The 20,530-nt window shown below is 39.2% G+C and overlaps 1 long non-coding RNA gene across 1 annotated transcript; it reads right to left on the bottom strand.

Moving 5' to 3' along the window:
- Positions 1 to 7,354: 7,354 nt before the first annotated feature.
- LOC131502411 (uncharacterized) lies at positions 7,355 to 18,513 on the bottom strand. Its single transcript, XR_009257044.1, has 3 exons — positions 17,701 to 18,513; positions 15,894 to 16,018; positions 7,355 to 14,226 (listed from the first exon to the last, which is right to left on the bottom strand). It is a non-coding gene; the product is annotated as an uncharacterized LOC131502411 (long non-coding RNA).
- Positions 18,514 to 20,530: the final 2,017 nt, after the last annotated feature.

Consider the following 20,530-nt stretch of genomic DNA (forward strand, 5'->3'; position numbering starts at 1 on the left):
TAACTTATATCCTTCGTTTTGTTAATGTGGTATATCACATTTTTTGATTTGCAGATATTGAACCATCACTGCATTCCTGGAATGAATCCCACTTGATCATGGTGAATGATCCTTTTAATTATTGTTGAATTCAGGTGGCAAATATTTTGTTAAAATTGTTTACATCTGGGTCACTTGGGTGGCTAAAGTCAGTTAAGCATTGGACTTCAGTTCAGGTCATGATCTCGTGGTTCATGAGTTCGAGCCCTGCATTGGGCTCTGTGCTGACAACTCAGAGCCTGGAGCCTGCTTCAGATTCTGTCTCTTTCTCTGCCCCTCCTCTGCTTGTACTGTCTCTCTCTAAAAATAAATAAAACACTAAAAAAAAATTTACATCTATGTTCATCAGGGATTTTGGCCTGTAATGTTCTTTCTTTGTAATGTCTCTGGTTTCCTTATCAGGGTAATGCTGCCTCATAGAATGAATTTGGGGGGCACCTGGGTGGCTCAATCAGTTAAGCATCTGACTCTTGATTTCGGCGGTCATGATCTTGCAGTTTGTGAGTTAAAGACCCTGCATTAGGCTCTGTGCTGACAGTGCATTCAAGCCTAAAAAGTTTCTGCTGAAAAATCATCTGATAGTCTTACGGCAGGGTGGGGGTGGGGGTCCCTTGTATATAACTAGTTGCTTTTCTCTTGCTGTTTTTCAGATTGTCTATATTTAATTTTTGACATTTTACTTATTTGTCTTGGTGTAGACCTCCTTGGTTCATCTTTTTGGGGCTCTTTGAGCTTTCCAGACCTGGATGTCTGTTTCTTTCCCCTAGTTATGCAAATTTTCAGCTATTATTTATTCAAATAAGTCTTCCACCTCTTCCTCGCTTTTCTCCTTCTGGGACCTCTTATAATGCTAATGTTAGTACACCTGATGTTGTCCCAGAGGTCCCTTAACATAGCCTATCCTCATTTCTTGTACTCTTTTTCTTTTTCTTTTTTCTTTTTTACTGTTCTGTTTGGGTGTTTTCCACACTGTTGCTCTTGTGCATCCTCTAATCCGTTGTTGATTTCTTCTAATGTATTTTGTATTTCAGTTATTTTATTCTTCAACTCTGATTCTTTTTTGTATCTCTTTATATCTTTGTATAATTTCTCACTGAGTTCATCCATTCTTGTCATTTCTAGTGAGCATCTTTATGACCATTACTTTGAACTCTTTGTCAGGTAGATTGCTTATCTCTGTTTCATTTAGCTTTTTTTCTCAAGTTTTGTCTTGTTCTTTTGTTTGGAGCATATTCCTGTCTTCTCATTTTGTTTGACCTGTGTTTCTATTAATTAAACGAACCAACTACTTCTCCAGTCTTGAAGGAGTTGCCTTGTAGTAATGACCATGTATACTGCATGTGCCTGGCAATTAAGCGGTCTGGCTGGAGCTGTGGCACGTGTGGGGTTGGGGGTCCTGGGGCACTTGGCACAGGCTAGGAACCCCCAGGATGCTATGTGCCAGGGCCACCCTGGCAGGACAGCTGGAGCTAAAGCAGGTCCAGGCCAGGGTGCTCCATGTGAGGAGTGCCCTGGCAGGACGGCTTGAGCTGGGTGCATTTCAATTTCAAACAGAAACCAAAAGCAAAATTGCAGCACTGTGAGCAGTTTCCCCAAATTGGATTTGATACAAGGCAGCCATGTTTGCGGTGCCTTTGTCTGTAGGCGGCATTTTTTTCAGACTTGATGGGCGGGAGAAGAGAACCTGGGGGCAGGGCTGGTTGGCTCTTCTGGAGCCATACTGCCATCACGAGGAAGTAGTTTTACGAAAGCCAAAGCTGTTAATGTGAATTTCTGTTGAGATCTAGCAGTTGAGAAAGGCCTGGCTAATTCAAAGGCTGGATCAATTGTGACCAACCTGGACATCCTTTACTTGAACTCTTAGGCTTTCCAGAAGCTCTAGACAAAGGAAGAATGTTGGGGGGAAAGCTGCTGAGGGGCAAGGACTGTGGCAGGGCCTTAATTTCCTCCCACTATGGGCAGAACTAAAGGAAACCACTAAGAGCATTTGTCTCTGGGCATTTGTCTCCGTCCCTGCCACTTAGAAAATGAGGCAGCTGGCCTGGCACAAGGTGCCCCTGTACTCTGGAGCCTGGGCCCTCTGTAGAGGATCAGAGTTGGGATTGGGGATAAGAATCTCATTCCATGTGACATCTAATAGCAGCCAGTCTGCAACCTGGAATTCTCAGGGACACACAGTGCCCTGCTCCCACTGCCTGAAGCAAGGACGGCCATTCCAAGCCAATAAACTCCAGAATATCAGTAGGAGTGAACTGATTACCTCCAGTTCATATTAGTGTCAGTACACAACCAGATGCAAACCAAGAATGGAGAAGAAGGTCTAGAGGCATTTTCTGAACCCAGGAAGTAATGGCTTTGCAGCTTTTTTCTAGGACTCAGCATAATGGTCTACCCACTTAGAGAGACCTCATCTCAGTTCTCACAGAGGGCAGAAATGGTTCCTTTCACAGTTGTTTTTCCCCTAAGGAACATGAGACCCTTGAAGATTGGGACCTAACCATTTATTCTGGTCAACAAATATTATTCTGTGTCTGCTTCTTAGCCTTTTACTGATGAAGATTCCTTACAAACTTGACTAGATATCCTCCTCTGGGAGTGGCCACATCAGGACCCCTGAACCCTTGCTTCTTTTAGTGCCACTCATTCTTCTGTATCTGAGATGATCTCAGCATTCAGCCCTTAGAGAAAGCTTGAGCAATCCAAAGAAACAAGCAAAGGTATCTTGATTTTCTTTCTTCTGCTGTTTTCCAAATCTATTTCATTTGAATGTTTACATGTCTCCTATGGATATGTGTCACTTTTGAAAGGAGGAGTCTTTGGACAAAGGGCACATTCATGTAAAAGGTTAACTGGGGCACATCAATTACCCTCCAACAAATTAAACTGAGTGACAATGCTTTTCACACATAGGAGTTCGCCTGTTTCTACAAATGATCACATAAACTGGGCAATATTGATGGCTTCATTTTCAGCAGTTTGATCAGGATATACTGGTGGGAAGGGGGCTGAGGGAGGAGATAGTTGAGAACTTCCTAAATTGTAATGTACTTGGGTATTGGTGAATTCAAGAACCTACACCAACAGACTTCTGTTCCATGGCATATTTTTTTCCCCTGGGAAGTTCATGCCCCATTCTTTTCCCCTTTCCTGCTAGATTATTTTCCTTTGGCTTTTAATTTTAAAACAATTGATCTGTGAGATTATTTCCCCCCTGAAGTCTGATACTGCTACTGCTGCCAAATGGGGCCAAGGCCCCAGACTGTGCTTTGTCCCAGACTGTCTACCTCACACCCAAAGGGCAGGGAAAGGAGGCAAAGGATCTTAAGTCCTACATCTAGTTGTGAATCGCTTCCTCTAATCTCAGAGACACTGGATGGAAACCAAAGCTCCGCCCCATAACTTCCGGTGCTTGTACTTCCTGGTAGCTGCCTGTTCAGTCTTGGTGCCTTACTAGCCACTTCTTGTCACACCTTTGTCCACATATCCTGGAAGGCCTCGGAAATGAAGGTAAGGATACAATGCTTGGAGGCAGGGGATGCTCAAATTCCCCACAGGTACAATATCCTTCAACTTGTGGGTCTTCCTGGAAGCAAATATCCATGACTTCAGAATTCACCAAACGATTTCCTCATGATGGCAGTAGTGCTCCAGAAATGTCAACCAGCCTTGCACGCCAGGCCCTCTTCTCCCTCCCACCCCATCTGAAAAAGTGCTGATAAAAGACAAAGGTACCAGGAAGCAGACCTGGCTTCTATACTGCCCAGTTTGAGGACACTTGCTCATACTACTGTGATTAGCTTTCCATTTCCATCTAAAATCAAATTTAAGCCTAAACTGCTCATCTTCATCAGATATATTCTTTTTTGTCAGGCGTTATCTTTCCACCAGATCTTGACTTCAGAGTTCAGCTCTTCTTCACTCATTAGTTCTCTAGCATTTTCCAAATTATCAAGTTGTCTTCTAGGGACAAGTCTCAGGGTATTAGGACTAAATGGAAGAAAATGCTGAAAGTTCCAGGCCTAGAGGAGGACTTCTCTAGTCACCACATCTTAAGGTCCCTAGCTTTCCAGGGAATCTCTGTATTTTTAGGACACACTAGTCCTTCTATGTTTAGTGGAAAACTATTGTTTGACTCAGCTCCTGAGATTTTTTAAGGCCTATGTAACTATTCATTGATTTGTGACACATCCTACATGTGGTAACAAATGTACCTTTACATTTATTTTTTAATAAAAAAATGTATGTATTGATGAGTTTTCCCAGGTTTCTATCACTTCTATAGCAGGAGCTAATTTCTGCTCCTCCATCTTAGAATAAATAAAAGATTGTCTGTTCCTAGTGAATCTTGGGAACACAATACTAGACTTTTTAAGATTTCAACTGCATTCATGTCTACATTTTGAATTTTCATATTGTTTCCAATGTCTGCTTTTCAAACAGAACTACAATTTATTTTATATACATATTTAATGTGTTGCATAATATTTGTTTAGTAATGCAATTTCATACACATTGGCATATTTATTTAATAATTAATTCTGTCAACAGAAATGTATTTTTAATTGATGGATATATTTGTCTATGTATGGATTTTTTTAATGCATTGGATCATACTGAATCTAATTTTGCCCTATATCTTTAACACATTCATTATTTTACATGAATCTATACCCTTATAAAATTTCCAATTTATTAATTTTTTTACTGAGAATAGCTTTATTTCCCCACATTTATAAAGGTAATACCAGCCACTCCAAAATATTTAAAACTAAAGACATCATTCAATTAATCATCATAATTAATCAATTGTCATAATTCTACTTTTCACACATAATTAGAATTTTATTTATTTATTTTTAAATACGAAATTTATTGTCAAATTGGTTTCCATACAACACCCAGTGCTCATCCCAAAAGGTGCCCTCCTCAATACCCATCACCCACCCTCCCCTCCCTCCCACCCCCCATCAGCCCTCAGTTTGTTCTCAGTTTTTAAGAGTCTCTTATGTTTTGGCTCCCTCCCTCTCTAACCTTTTTTTTTTCTTCCCCTCCCCCATGGACTTCTGTTAACTTTCTCAGAATCCACATAAAAGTGAAAACATATGGTATCTGTCTTTCTCTGTATGACTTATTTCACTTAGCATAACACTCTCCAGTTCCATCCACGTTGCTACAAAAGGCCAGATTTCATTCTTTCTCATTGCCAAGTAGTATTCCATTGTGTATATAAACCACAATTTCTTTATCCATTCGTCAGTTGATGGACATTTAGGCTCTTTCCATAATTTGGCTATTGTTGAGAGTGCTGCTATAAACATTGGGGTACAAGTGCCCCTATGCATCAGCACTCCTGGATCCCTTGGGTAAATTCCTAGCAGTGCTATTGCTGGGTCATAGGGTAGGTCTATTTTTAATTTTCTGAGGAACCTCCACACTGTTTTCCAGAGTGGCTGCACCAGTTTGCATTCCCACCAGCAGTGCAAGAGGGTTCCCATTTCTCCACATCCTCTCCAGCATCTATAGTCTCCTGATTTGTTCATTTTAGCCACTGTAACTGGCATGAGGTGATACCTGAGTGTGGTTTTCATTTGTATTTCTCTGATAAGGAGCGATGTTGAGCATCTTTTCATGTGCCTGTTGGCCATCTGGATGTCTTCTTTAAAGAAGTGTCTATTCATGTTTTCTGCCCCTTTCTTCACTGGATTATTTGTTTTTTGGGTGTGGAGTTTGGTGAGCTCTTTATAGATTTTGGATACTAGCCCTTTGTCCGATATGTCATTTGCAAATATCTTTTCCCATTCTGTTGGTTGCCTTTTAGTTTTGATGATTGTTTCCTTTGCTGTGCAGAAGCTTTTTATCTTCATGAGGTCCCAATAGTTCATTTTTGCTTTTAATTCCCTTGCCTTTGGGGATGTGTCAAGTAAGAAATTGCTGCGGCTGAGGTCACAGAGGTTTTTTCCTGCTTTCTCCTCTAGGGTTTTGATGGTTTCCTGTCTCACATTCAGGTCCTTTATCCATTTTGAGTTTGTTTTTGTGAATGGTGTAAGAAAGTGGTCTAGTTTTATCCTTCTGCATGTTGCTGTCCAGTTTTCCCAGCACCATTTGTTAAAGCAACTGTCTTTTTTCCATTGGCTATTCTTTCCTGCTTTGTCAAAGATTAGTTGGCCATACTTTTGTGGGTTTAATTCTGGGGTTTCTGTTCTATTCCATGGGTCTATGTGTCTGTTTTTGTGCCAATACCATACTGTCTTGATTACAGCTTTGTAGTAGAGGCTAAAGTCTGGGATTGTGATGCCTCCTGCTTTGGTCTTCTTCAAAATTACTTTGGTTACTCGGGGCCTTTTATAGTTCCATACAAATTTTAGGATTGCTTGTTCTAGCTTCGAGAAGAATGCTGGTGCAATTTTGATTGGGATTGCGTTGAATGTGTAGATAGCTTTGGGTAGTATTGACATTTTAACAATGTTTGTTCTTCCAATCCAATAAGTAGAATTTAAAAAATTTTCATGGCTACTTTCTTTTCCTTGCACATATAGTTTGAAGCTTTCATTTATAAAATAGGTTTCTATTTTCATATGTATTTTCATATTATTTTTTGTTCACATAATGTATAATAAACATCTTGCCAAAATCTTTTCCTATTCTTGGGGTTTGTTTTCCAGACATTAAACAAATGACTCCATTTGTTTCATTAATTCATCATGGTTATTTGAGAAATAACCATGGGGCACCTGGCTGTCTCCATCAGTTAAGTGTGCAAGTGTTGATCTCAGGCTCATGAGTTCAAGCCCCATATTAGGTGTGGAGCCTACTTAAAAAATAAAAAAGAAATAGCAAAAAAAAAAAAAAAGAAATATCTATCTACTTCCTATATACAATGATGAAAACAGATATTACTTAAAATCCTATTTCACCACATGCATAATGACTATAACAAATTTGTGACATATTCTACAGAAGTATACAAGCTATCTAAAACATCTCTCAAGTGTTTCACTCATAATAAGTATTTATGTCAATCTGATCTGCTGGGCAAAATTTACCTCCTAATTTTCTAACCACTTGCAACGTGTTCTGGTTTCCCTTGTGTTTGGCGTTTAACCACCATTCTGATACTCCTTTCATCAACTTTCTGAGGATTCCCTTCTCATATCTTCTCTATGGGCTCTTTGGTTTAATAAAATCTGTATCTTCCTCTAATTGCTTCTAAATCTTTTTTTTTTTTTTTTTAGGAACAAGCTACAGCAGCATTAAAAAAACAAACTGTGTGAATTAAATTTAAAAAAATTTTTTTAACGTTTATTTATTTTTGAGAGACAGAGAGACACAGAGCATGAGCAAGGGAAGGGCAGAGAGAGAGAGGGAGACACAGAATCTGAAGCAGGTTTCAGGCTCTGAGCTGTCAGCACATAGCCCAATGTGGGGCTCGAACTCACAGACCACAAGTTCATGACCTGAGCCAAAGTCGGACGCTTAACCGACTGAGCCACCCAGGCGCCCCGTGAGGAAATTTTTAAGACCTTGCATATTTGAGGATATTTTTACCCTTACATTTCATTGAAAGTTTTGCTGTGTATAAAATTCTAAGCTGGAAATACTATTTTTTCCAGAATGTTAAAGGCATCGTTCCAATACATTCTAGATTCCAGGGTTGATGTTCAGAATTTGAAAGTCATTCTGTTTCTTCATATTAGTATGTTAGTTATATGATCTTCCCTCTGTTACCAGGGTTCTGAAGTTTCCCAATATGTCCTCCTCTTTTCACCCACTGCACCGGCAACTGGATGGCTCCTTTCAATGTGGCATATCCTATTCCACATTCCTGTGAAATTTCTGGGAACTCCTATTATGCAGATAATCAATGGCATTTACGGATATACTATAATTTTCTTTTTAGTTCTTTTTCTTTCCCATTTTTGATATTACAAGTAAAGTCTTTTTCCAACCTCTTTGTTGAGTTTTGTATTTCTGCTACTTTATTTTTATTTGTACTGTTCCTTTCCCTTGTAACTTTGGTCTTTCTCATTGTAGCCTTTTCTTCTGTCATAGCTGCAACATTATCTCTTGCCTGTGTGATGACACTGATAATAATTAACTTTTAAAGTTATCTTCTCCCTTTCAGTTGGTTTTCTCCAAGATAGTTCTTCTATGTTTTGGTTTGTATCTTTCTTGTTAGGGCTCCCTTTAGATACTTGAGAATCCTTAGTTTTCCACTCAATCCTAGACTGATGTAAATGTGGTTTCGAAACTCTGAGTGATTATATAGTGCTTCTGGACTTCACTGTAGAGTGATCTGGCTTGGAAGTTTAATTCTCCAGAGAAGGCTTTTACAGCTCTTCCCTCTAGAAGGCAAAAGCTTTGCTGCTAGTGTTCTAGAAACCAAATGAAGAAGAGGACCATGTTTATTAGCATCCAGTAGGCACATTTTCACTTACCCTGTTTTCAGTAGGGTGACCCAGCCTGCCACTTTATGTGCTGGTCCTCAGTCCAGAGAATACTTATTTTGGCTTTTTTAGAGAATAATCACCTGTATTTTGTTTAGGTAGAGAGGCACAGTAGCCCAGCTGCACAGAACGGGGGAGGAAATTAGGGAATCTAATTTCTTCCTCTTCTTCCTCCTTCTCTCCTCTTTTTTCTTACTCCTCCTCTTCTTCATCTTCTTCCATTTCCTCCTCCTCTTTACTTGGGAGAGGTACTGTCAGGTTTGTTGAGGTGTAATTTGAACACAGTGAAAGTCTAGTTTGGTTTAAATCAGGTTGGTTCTCTACTTTCCCCTCTGCTGTATCAGGATTAATTTTTCTTTTGTCTACTATTAATTTGATCATTTTCCATCTGCCAGCTTCTAAACACTTTTGATGCTGTCTCTGCTCTTACTTTTTCTGTATTGTGAGTTTATACCTTTTAGAAAAATCTCTTTGCTTCCACTTTGGAGGGAAATCAGGATAAAAAATTAGATGCCATGTTCAACTTGCCATGTTACCTAGAAATCTTACCTTGGTTGCATCTTATATTGTATCATGAGTATTTTCCCATATAATGTAATACCCTTTGTAAGCTTTCTTGTATCCCTTTATTCTGGAAATTGCTTTACATTTGGCCTAAATTGCAAATGTAATATAGGCACCATGAAATAAGTTATTATCAGGGAGCAGTTAAAGAACACCTGTGATCATATCATCTCAATATAGGTACTGCTAAGTTTTGTTTTGCTGTATTCTTTTCATTTATATTATCTGTATGGGTGGGTTAGATGTGATTATATGTGGGACAAACTTGAGTTTCAGTTTCATACCCTCTTGGCATCATTAACTTTTCATGTCATGAGTCTTCAGAAGACAATTTTTTTAAAAGGCAAAACTTAATTTTTAAAACTTAAAATTTATCTCTAAGAGAAATAGACAAGAATAAAATAGATATGCATTTTAAAAAATGCCTTATTATTGATGATATTAAATAACCTGGGATCCTATTTTTAAGTATATTGAAGTAAATGTTCAATTTTAAAAAAAAACACACACACTTTCTTGTAAAAAAAATGTTAAAAAAAAAAAAAAAAAAGCATCATCACCCATTCCTAAGCAGTATATGGTAGTGTGGTAAATAGTATTCACACTTTGATGTTTTTCATTCCAGATCTCTCAATATGTGTAGGCAATCCTATATTCATTCAGAAGATACTTATCTAGTTCCTGCCATGTTCCACACTTTGCTCTAGGCCTTGGAGAAAAAAAGACTTAACAGAATTATTTAATAGTGTGTGTGTATACATCTATATACATACATATATTTACACATACATGTATATATACACACCTATATATAGTAAAAATTATATATAACTTAATATGCATACATATATATCCATAACATAGATATGTATGCATAGATAAATATATATAAATACGTGTCCATATATTTATAAATTAATGATATACACATAAACACAATGTTTGTTGACCATTGCAGCTTCCTGAACACTAGTAAATTTCAGTGTCTTTTCATTTATAAACAGTTGGATTTCTTCTTTTGTAAATTGCCTCTTTAATTTCTTTACCCATCTGCCACCAGTTTAAATGCAGCAGGAATAGAAATGATTATTTTCAGTCACAGGAAGCTCCCACCCAAGCACAAGACAAAATCACCTTCAACTACTCTAAAAGATCCAATGGAGCCAGAGTAATAAGGAAAGAAGGGCACCACAGTGTTCCTCAATCAGGGAGTGAATCCCAAGAAGTTCTAGGCATCCACCGCTATCTTGGGGAGGAAGAAATACAGGTCTGAGAATGTTCAACACTCAGTGGGCTCTCCTGTCAAGCTTACCAGGCATCCTCAAGTAGGGAACTTACGAAGCAATGACAGAGAACAAATGTAAGTATGAGAATAGCTAGGCTTCGAGGACCTCCACATCCTCTGGGACAACTAAAAGCTGTTAAGTCTCCCTCTCCCCCAAGCCCAGCAAGAGAACTGAGATGAGAGCAGAGCCCTGTTGACAGGCCTTTGCCTGAGATTTGAGAAACCAGAAGCAAGCAACTGCCTTTGCTGCCTTTGAGCTCAGAGAATTCTTTGTAACCTTCCTTGCTATTTTGGGGTCCGTATGTGTATGCCTCTGATCCCGTAGCACAAGGTTTGGGTCGTCTTGGCTTGGCAGGATGGCTTCCGATGCTTCTCAACTTGTCCTCCTTGCTCAAGCAGTAGGTTCCCGGCTTTTGTTGTATCTGAGACCCCCCCAGTACACACGTCTGCCTCAAATTGCCCGGCTTGCGATAGCACACTGCGATGCTGCTAACACAAGGAGCCCAGACTCTAAGGCTCCAGAACACTGTGAACAAGCTTGCCTCACCCTCTGAAGAGCTGGGACAGGAGACAGAAGACAATAAGGCCTGCACTGAGCTCCAAAAAGCTTCTTCTAACGTCACCCATGCTAGGAAGAAACCAAAGCCCCACCCACAACTTCCGGTGCCGGGACTTCCTGGTTCTGTCCTGCCTCCTCACTGACCCGCTCCTAAGCCAAGACCTCAGTTCTGTCGTACCGTTAGGAGTCCTTTGCCAGAGTTCCCGCAACAACTCAGATAAGCCAGAGAGGTCCAATTTGCGGCCAGGGCGTGCTTAGCCTCTCCACTGAACGGACCTTTCTGAACCGAAAGTCCTCACGGAAACAACGCAAAAACGGCGTAGGTTGTTTTTAAATGATTTCCTCAGGATGGCAGTAGTGCACTAGTTTTGCCAACAAATATTCGGTACCCTTCCCCCAGGCCCTCTTCTCCCGCCCATCCCGTCTGAAAAAAAAAGAGGCGAAGGCGCCAGAAAATATGGTTACCTTGTATCTTGCCCAGTTTAAGAAAACCTGCTCACACTGAGGCACTTAGCTTTGGCTTTCATCAGAAATCAAACTGAGGTCCAGAAGTAACCACCTTTATCAGGCACCTTCTCCTTTAAGAATTCAATTTCCACTAGGCCCAGTCTTCATAGTTTTGTTCTGGTTCACTCAGCATTACATCTACAGCATTTTCCCCGAGGTCAATTCTGTCTAGTTCTGGGGGCAGTTCTCACGGATCCTGGCCTAAACAGAAAAAGGAAATGCTGGAAATTCAACTAGGAGGGTCTCTCTAGGTATCAATCCATGCTTCCTTGCCTGGCTCATCTCTAATGATCTCAGGAATGTCTCCATTTTCTGGGTAAAGATGTAGGCATGTGTTGAATGGTTGGCAGCCATTTGACTGGGGCCTTAAGAGGAGGGCCCACACTACTCTCATTGCTGTATGCCATCCAGTGCCCCGCATGGCAGAATATATATATATTCCAATCAGAGGTTACTCAGGATTTTGTCTCATGCTTTCATTTACCATTTGGAACACAAGCACTTTCCCATGTCACTAAATGGCCTTCAATTGCTCTCCTAGGACTCTACTGATGAGGGTCTAAGTGTATACGTATTACCATTTATCTCTCAAGAGATCAGTCTTAAAACCATTTTCCTCAGTAACTATGTTTGCCAAGGATTCAAAAATAACCATGTGCTGATCGAGGATAAAGTACTGCCATAAAACTTGTTATGACCACTGATAACCTTTTGGATTATGTCTTTCCACTCCTCCCAATACACAGACTTCTATATTTACATTCATACACAATAAATTTATATTAAAATTGGATGTTACATTATGGTTTACATAAGAAATTTTTCCTCCTGATTCCTGGGCATTTTGAGAATATTATATAAATTTTCAACTCTTCAGTTTAGTAAATACATTATAAAAAATGCTTATTGCCTCATTATTTTATACACACACACACACACACACATTTCTCCTTAATTATAATTTGACTTCTATTGGGTGCAATTTTGCACAAATCTTCTGCATAACCTAATATAAACTGCATGGTCCCACATCAACATATATTTTCCCCAGCTTGAAATTTCTTTACATTTTATTCTAGAAAGAGGTCTCCCAAGGAATTAAGAGTGACACCTGCTGATGGCAACCTGTTAACATTTTGAGAAATTATGAAGCCAAAAATAAATGGTACCAATCAAAACTAGAATAACTTATAATGCTATACATTCTCCCATCTTGCTCATGTATTTTTTAACCTAAAATCCTAGTTCCCTCGTACCTCAAATGTTCAAACATCACTTCCTTCACCGATTATAGTTTGGAGTTCTTTGCAAACATCATTAAATATTCCTTGGAATACTTCCAATTTCTAATGTTGCCTCTCAACTTTTATGCATTTCTTAGAATTAAGCATTCCCGCTTACAAAATTACCAGATACATTAGCCATACATAAAGTGCACTGAAGTCACAAGTAATGCCCACTCAAGCACACAAGGATTTTCAAAACAGGGTATCCTTAATCCTCTTTTCTGTGATCAGTTAGAGATATAAACACATTAGGTCTCAAACGGCCAACAAATCCAGTTTACATCAATAACTTCTTCTGCACGTATTGTCCCGATTGGCTCTCAAATGACAAATATATTAGAGGATTCTCGAAAAATCTCTTAGAATACACAATCTGTCAAGAACAAATGGAAACGCTTTAGCCCATATCCCTCTTTCCCAAGGGAACCACTATTAATAAGAAGCCTGATGAGTACGCTGGTTTAAATATTACAAGTGATATATAATTATTCCCAAGAGCTAAATAGATTTAGTCTACATCTCATCATTATATCCCCATATTCCTCAGCACAATGTGACACACACATACTCACACACACACTCTAAACAGCCATCCTCATCAAACTGTACATGGAGTTTGGTGTCATGAGTTTTTGATTCAACATTGGACAGTGGGTACTTGCCAACAGCATTTACTATTAATGAGCAACCTGGTAATTTTTTTTTGGTTAAATCACATAATATTCCTTCATTGTTGATAAGAATAACTTGCATCTGGAAAAGAATCAGTCAATTGAGCAAAAAAATGATACTCTTAATTCACAGGGACTCAATAAATATGCCACTGATGTTGGACCTATTGCATTCTGCTCCTTTATGTTACATTTATTACATACTTGTGTATGTGTGGGCACATGTGTGCAGGCTGTTGGGATCTGTTGGTATGGCTTTGGACTTCATGATACACATAGAATATCCTTGCCATTCAAGTTGCTTCCTTCTATTACTGTTTTCTCAGGTCTTACATCACATAAGCCTCTTCATATGACATCAAATATGCTTTAGAAAACTGGATTTTCTGACAAGCAGAATTTGGAAATATTACATTTTCATAAAAATTAAGTCCGAGGCTTTTAAGTCTTGCATGTACATAGACTTGTGCACATTTTTAGAAGAAAAATACATCTTTTGATATACCCTTTTCTTAACTACAGATTGGTATGTGTTGGTTTCTTGATTTTTAAGAAAAATAATCTTGAATGTAAGCTTTTCTCACTTTCAACATTTAGAAATTTCAGACAAGTATAAAATTAAAAGTTGAAGGCAAGCCATTGGAAACATCACTCTAGAAAGTTAGACACTGTTAGCTGTTTGTATGCTTTCCAGATTCTTCCCTTGTGCCTATTCACTTTTTCGAATCCTTACATATTTGTGTATTCAAATTGAATTAATCATGTATGTAATAAGTACAAAAAGACATACTTTATTTTACCATTTCATTTACCTTGTATTAGACACCTAGGACGGTTTGATCCCAAAGTTCCAACACTTTACTTTTTCTTCCTGGAATCAAAGGTATGGACATCTCTCTGTTAAGGACTCAGAGAATGGATTTCAATCTTTCCAAGGGCTTACAAAGACCACCTGTTGTAGCTGAACCCAGAAAATGGTCCCTTTGCCTCTGCTGCTATCCACTCTTGCAAAAGAAACCTCAATGATCTTCCTTGGCTCCACCTCTCTGCCTTCCTGTGGGAATGCGGCTATGAGATCACTTCTGAGAGACACAGTCTCTGGACAAAGGATATTCTCATGTGAAAGATTAACTGATGTTGACCAACTAACCTCCAAAGAGTTGAGCCAACTGACGATGCTTCTCACTTGGTAGGAAAGAGCCTGTCCAATCCTACACATCATTACAAATAGGTGATAATGGCTTCATTTTCAGTGGCTTGCTCAGGGTTATGATGAAGAACAAAGGGTATTATGGGAGAGCATGCTGAACTGCAATTTACTGCTATACTGGTGAGTTTGAAAATCTCTGCTTAAAAGACTTCTGTGTTGCATGCCTTTTATTGTCTGGCAAATGCCTGCTATTTTCTTTGCCACCTTTCCTATTAGGTGGGTTTTTCTGTTTTTGTTTTTTTTAACTTTTCATTTTTTTAAAGAATTTTTAATGTTTATTTATTTTGGAGAGAGAGAGAGAGAGAGAGAGAGAGAGAATGAATGGGGGAGGGGCAGAGAGAGAGGAAGACAGAATCTGAAGCAGGCTCCAGTCTCTGAGCTGTCAGCACAGAGCCAGATGCGGGACTCGCACCCTCGAACTGAGAGATCATGACCTGAGCCAAAATCAGATGCTCAACCAACTGAGCCACTCAGGCACCCCTTTAACTTTTCATTTTGAAACAGCTTTGATCTGAAATGAGTGTCAGTGGCTGAGCGGTAATTAGGGTTGGCAATAGTTACAATCCCATTACTGGTCATGGTTTCATGCTTGAATTCATGGGACTCAGAAAGGTGCTGTTGCTTTAGGCTTCCATCCACTCCCTGGCCAAATGTTGTCTCTCCATGCAAACCAAAATATGAAAAGACAAATTTCTTGAGTTTGAAGAATCCCAGGGCTACGGCTACTCCTTCTGTCACTGACAATTCAGATATGGAGTACTGTCTTCACACATCTAGCTTTCCCAGTCTAACATATGGTCAACTCCATATTACTCCAAACAGGCAGCTTAGTCATCCGATGCAGGATTTATCTCCTATCTGCTGAGTTCAAGTCAGAGGTCACCTTACATCTTCATAGGGTTCCTGACCATTGAGGCATGTTTTCGCAAATGTCTCCAAATCCCCCCTGGCTGCCTTTCATCAAGAACAGCCTCAAGGACAATTAGACCCAGCTGCTTCAGATTTGAAGAGGAGGCCCAGTTCAAGGCCAGAGTCCACTCAACCTCTTAAAAGGCCAAACCCTTCTCAACTGCTAGGCCTCACACCAGTCCTAACAACACTTTTTTTTAACATAACCTCTTGGTGGCAGTATTGCTATAGAAAAGCCAATTAACCCAGCTCCCTGGGCCCTCCACTCCCAACCATTCAATATTTAAAAAGCCATCAGGAGACAAAGGAGTCAGGAAATTTAGTTGCCTAGCCATTTGCCCAGTTTGGGGGAAATCTGCTCAAACAGATGAACTTTAGTTCCTAGTTTCCCTCAAACATCAGAGTCATAAAGCACCTACCCTCATCAGCCATGTTTTCAAGAATTATTCCACCAAGGCTTTGTAGGTCTGCTCTTCACTCAGCTTTGATCCCCAACATCTTGCCATGTTTTTTGCTTCAGTGAGCAATTCTTAGGGATCCAGGGCTAAGAGAGTAAGAAAATCACGGGAATAAGGACTGGAGAAGAGCAAATCTAGGCACCAGGCCTCTTGACTTCTTTCACTTCCAGGTTCCCTGGGAGTCCTCCTCCATTTTCTGAGAGGGCACCAGGCTTTGTGTGTGGAGTAGGAGGCAGCCATTTGGCTGGAACCCTAAGAGTAGGATCCAGAGCACTCTCAAGTCTGAATTTCATACAATGTCCCACTTGGAGTGATACATATAGCCGAACATACATAAATTCCAATCAAAAGGAACATAATTTTGTCTCATGGTTTCATCATTTAACAGTGGAACACAACCATGTTCCAATGCATGTGATTATTTGACCTTCAATGGCCTCCTATGATTTTATTATTATTATTATTATTATTATTATTATTACTATTATTATGTACATGCCACTAATTGTTAGGGATCAATCTTGTAGTGTTCTCTCATACATAACTAACACATGCCATGAGTAAAAGTGCAATCATAAAATCTTGTACTGAGCACTGATAACCTTTCACATGTTTACTTCCATTCTTTCAACACACACACATAATTCTGTAATTATGTAATAAACTACAACGAATTTACATTTAAATTGGATTGATGTAGGCATCATGTTTTTAGATTCAAAATTTTCACTTCTGATTCCTGGGTGGTTTGAAATTATCATGAAACATGTGCAAGACCTTGATTTTAGACAATAAACATTTGCACAGAACTACCTGATTGACTCATTAAAGAATATTAATTAGGTTCTCACTTAACCTGTTTTTACTCATAGGACATAAAATGCCTATATTGCCACCACTCAGGAATCTTATTTTGAGACTTGCCTTACCAAATCATTAATATGATGACCTACATATGCTCTAAAACTAATATTGGAACAGACACTAAATACTCATTTCCCAGAACACTAGGGTTTCTTTTTTCATACTTCTCAAAATTCACACCAAATTTTTCATCTTAAAATTTTCTTTAAAAACTGTAAAGAAAAAGCCAATGCAGTAAATGAAGGTTGAAATTGGTTATCTCTCAAATTCAGTCACCCAGATATGTATCCTAAGAAAACCCTAATGGATACATTCACACCCTTCCATGCAGCAATAATTTTTCACTAATGTCTTCTTTTATACAAATGTAAATATGGATATAAATGTTGCCTGAGAATTTCATGCTGAAAAGCATGCTCACTGTAACACTGATCATTGTTGTGAATACACTGGTTTAAAAAATTTTTACATATATACACATTTATTATATATAAATACATGCATATATATGTATATATAAATAAACGTTACACAGGTATGCTTCTCTTTAAACATGATTGAACGGATGCTGGGTGCAGTTTTGCAGTCTTAAGCACTACATTATACCGTTTGCATACCTGCCTATCAATATGTATTTTTGAGTGCTTGAAAATGTTTTTACGTTTACCCTAGAAGACCTTTCTGCTCCAAGAAATTACAAAAGTTATACTTGCTGCTGGCAAAGCATTCAAATTTTGAGAAATTACATAGTAGAAAACAAATGGTACTTCAATCAGAAGAAAGAAAACACTTAAAAAAAATCCTTGTCATGCATTCTTATCTCTTCACTTTGCACATATATGTACTTTTTAAAAATAATGTTCAAATCCCTCTTAACTTTAAGCATTAAAACAAGTTTTCCTACCTTGTAGCTTGAAGGCTTTTAAAAACATCATCAAATATTCTTTGGAATGTCCACGTTTTACAATTTTGCCACCTGTTTTTGCATTTCTAGAAACAATCATGCTTCTTTACAATGTACCTGCTACAACAGCCATATACGGAGAAGTGAGGCGAGGTCACAGGTAATGCCACCTCCAGCAGACAAGGACTTTTGAAATGTGGGTTCATCTTGAATCCTCTTCATTTGTTTTTGGTTCCCATCAGTTTGTGCAAAGTCTGATCTTGTAACAGAAGTGTAACCATTCTTGGCTTGGCTGGATAGTCCCATTTGTCTTCAGGCTCTCCCAGCTCCCATTTGGGTGCACCTGAGACCTCCAGCAAGCCCATCTGCTCCTGCTATAAGCCACCAGGAATTGTCGTGTCCTCAGCGCTCAGACTCTCCTACCACATAAGGCCCAGGTCCGAGAGCATGGGAACACCACGTGCTCAGAGGGGCTGGGAGAGAGACCCGCAGGCCAGGCCGAGTACTTTGTCTGTTAGTGGTTTCCTCTGGTCCCGCCCACAGTGGGCGAATACCCAGACCCCACCCCACGACTTCCTGTGCCCTGACTTCCTGGCGGCTACTGGCAGTCTTGCCTCCCCACCGACCACCACCTACACCTGGACCCCACCTTTATCCAGAGCTCCAGGTAGGCCTCTGGAGGAGGCACTGAGCTCAGGCTAGGGGCCCGGCCCATCAGCCTCCCCACCGAATGGACCTTTCCAAAGTAAAAGTCTTTTCAGAAAAGAAACCTTGGGGCTTTTTCCAGCAATTTCCTCACGATGGCAGTGTTGCTCCAGAAATCCTATCCAAACACTGCCCACATGCCCTCTTCTCCCGCCCGTCCGGCGTGAAAAAAAAATGTGACCTCAGACAAAGGCGGCAGGAAATATGGCTTCCTTGCTTCTTGCCCAGTTTGAAGAACCTTGCTCACACTCTCGTGATTTTGCTTTTGATTTCCATCTGTAATCACACTGGGACCTAAACCTACACTCTCATCAGGCATCTTTTCCGTTCAAGAACTCAATTTCCACTTACCTAGTGTTGCCTTTCTACTTTTTCTTCACTAAGCACTAGATCTCCAGTGTTTTCTTTTGGTACCAAATTGTCTTCAGATACCAGGGAGCAAACCTCAGGGATCCAGGCCTAAGGGGGAGAAAATGGTTGCACCTAAGGGCTTTGAGAAGAGCAAATCTAGGCACCAATACACGTGGTTCTTGACCTGGCTCACTTCCCAAATTCCCTAGGAGTCCTCCTACATTTTCCAGCAAGGGCATTAGTCCTTGGTGTATTTAGAGAGAAGCAATTCTTCGTCTGGAACCCTAAGATAAGTATCTAGATGGTTCTCAAGACTGCATACTACACCTGGAATGATACACATACTCAACTAGGTATAAATGCAAGTCAGAGGGGACATGATTTAGCCTCGGGCTTTCATCATTTCACATTGCAACTCAGGCACATTCTTATGTTATTACATGACATTGAGTGGATTCCTATGACCTCACTATATATGTGCATGTCAGTGATTATGTGTTAGGGATCAGTTATATAGCATTTTCTCATAAGTGACTAAGGCATGGTGCTTGCAAAGGATTCAGAAAATAGCTGCATCCTGATCCAGAGTAAAGTACTGTCATAAACAGTACCTGTTCCTACCACTGATAAACATTTCGATTTTGTTCCAGCACACACATAAAAACTCAGTTTACAGGGATGCCTGGGTGGCTCAGTCAGTTAAGCCTCAGACTCTTGATTTCGGCTCAGGTAATGAGCTCATGATCTCACCCCCATGTCAGGCTGGGTGCAGAGCTTGCAGCCTGCTTGGAATTCTCTCTCTCTCTCAGTCTCTCTCTCTGCCACTTCCCCACTTATGCTCTTTCTCTCTCTCAAAATAAATGAATAAAACTTAAAAAAAAAAAAAGGACCACTCAGTTTCCATATCCTCGTGCACTCCTTTCAATGTACACATAGAAACAGGATTTTTAGCTTCATACACAACAATAAGTTTACATTAAAATGAGATTTATTTGTTGTAGTTTGGATCATATTTTCATGGAAAATTTTAGTTTTTTTCTGAGCAATACATGAGTTTTAGTAAATAAAACATTGGCAAAGAGTTTGTGGACTGCCACATTCACTAAAAATATTAGGATCTCAATGAAGAAATGTTCACTTCATAAGACACTTAACACCTGGAAAATTAATGCCTATATTCAAACAAATACTGAATCACAACTACATAAGTGTGCCTCAGAAAATATAGGATTTTTCCCCTTCTCAAAAATGTAACCTACATTTTTATTTAAAATTTAATCTTAGCATTTTATTATGAAAAATATCACAGGCTGTTACTGAATACATAAAGTTTGTGTGTACATCACTCTAACATTATGATCCAGGTGTATTCTATCAAATACAAGTCTCTGTATTCTATCAAAGCTTCAAGGGGAAAGCATTTGAATTTGTTATAGTTATCAATAATCTTTCATCAATGTTTACCTTTATATTTATTTACTAAAACTTAGGTCTTGCAAATTTTTCATGATGACAAACTGTCTAGAAAACAGAAATGAAAACATGATCTGGAACATGACACATGAATAAGTCCATTTTAATGTAAATTTGTTGTGTTTGAAGCTAAATATCAGTTTGTGTTATGTATACATACACAGGCACACCTCGGAGTTACTGTGGATTCATTTCCAGACCACCACCACAAAGCAAATATCACAATAAAGTGAGTCAAATATTTTTTTTAGTTTCCCTGTGCATATAAAGGTTATGTTTACACTATACTGTAGTCTATTAT

The sequence above is a fragment of the Neofelis nebulosa genome, chromosome X (assembly GCF_028018385.1).
Source record: "Neofelis nebulosa isolate mNeoNeb1 chromosome X, mNeoNeb1.pri, whole genome shotgun sequence".
Lineage (NCBI taxonomy): Eukaryota > Metazoa > Chordata > Mammalia > Carnivora > Felidae > Neofelis > Neofelis nebulosa.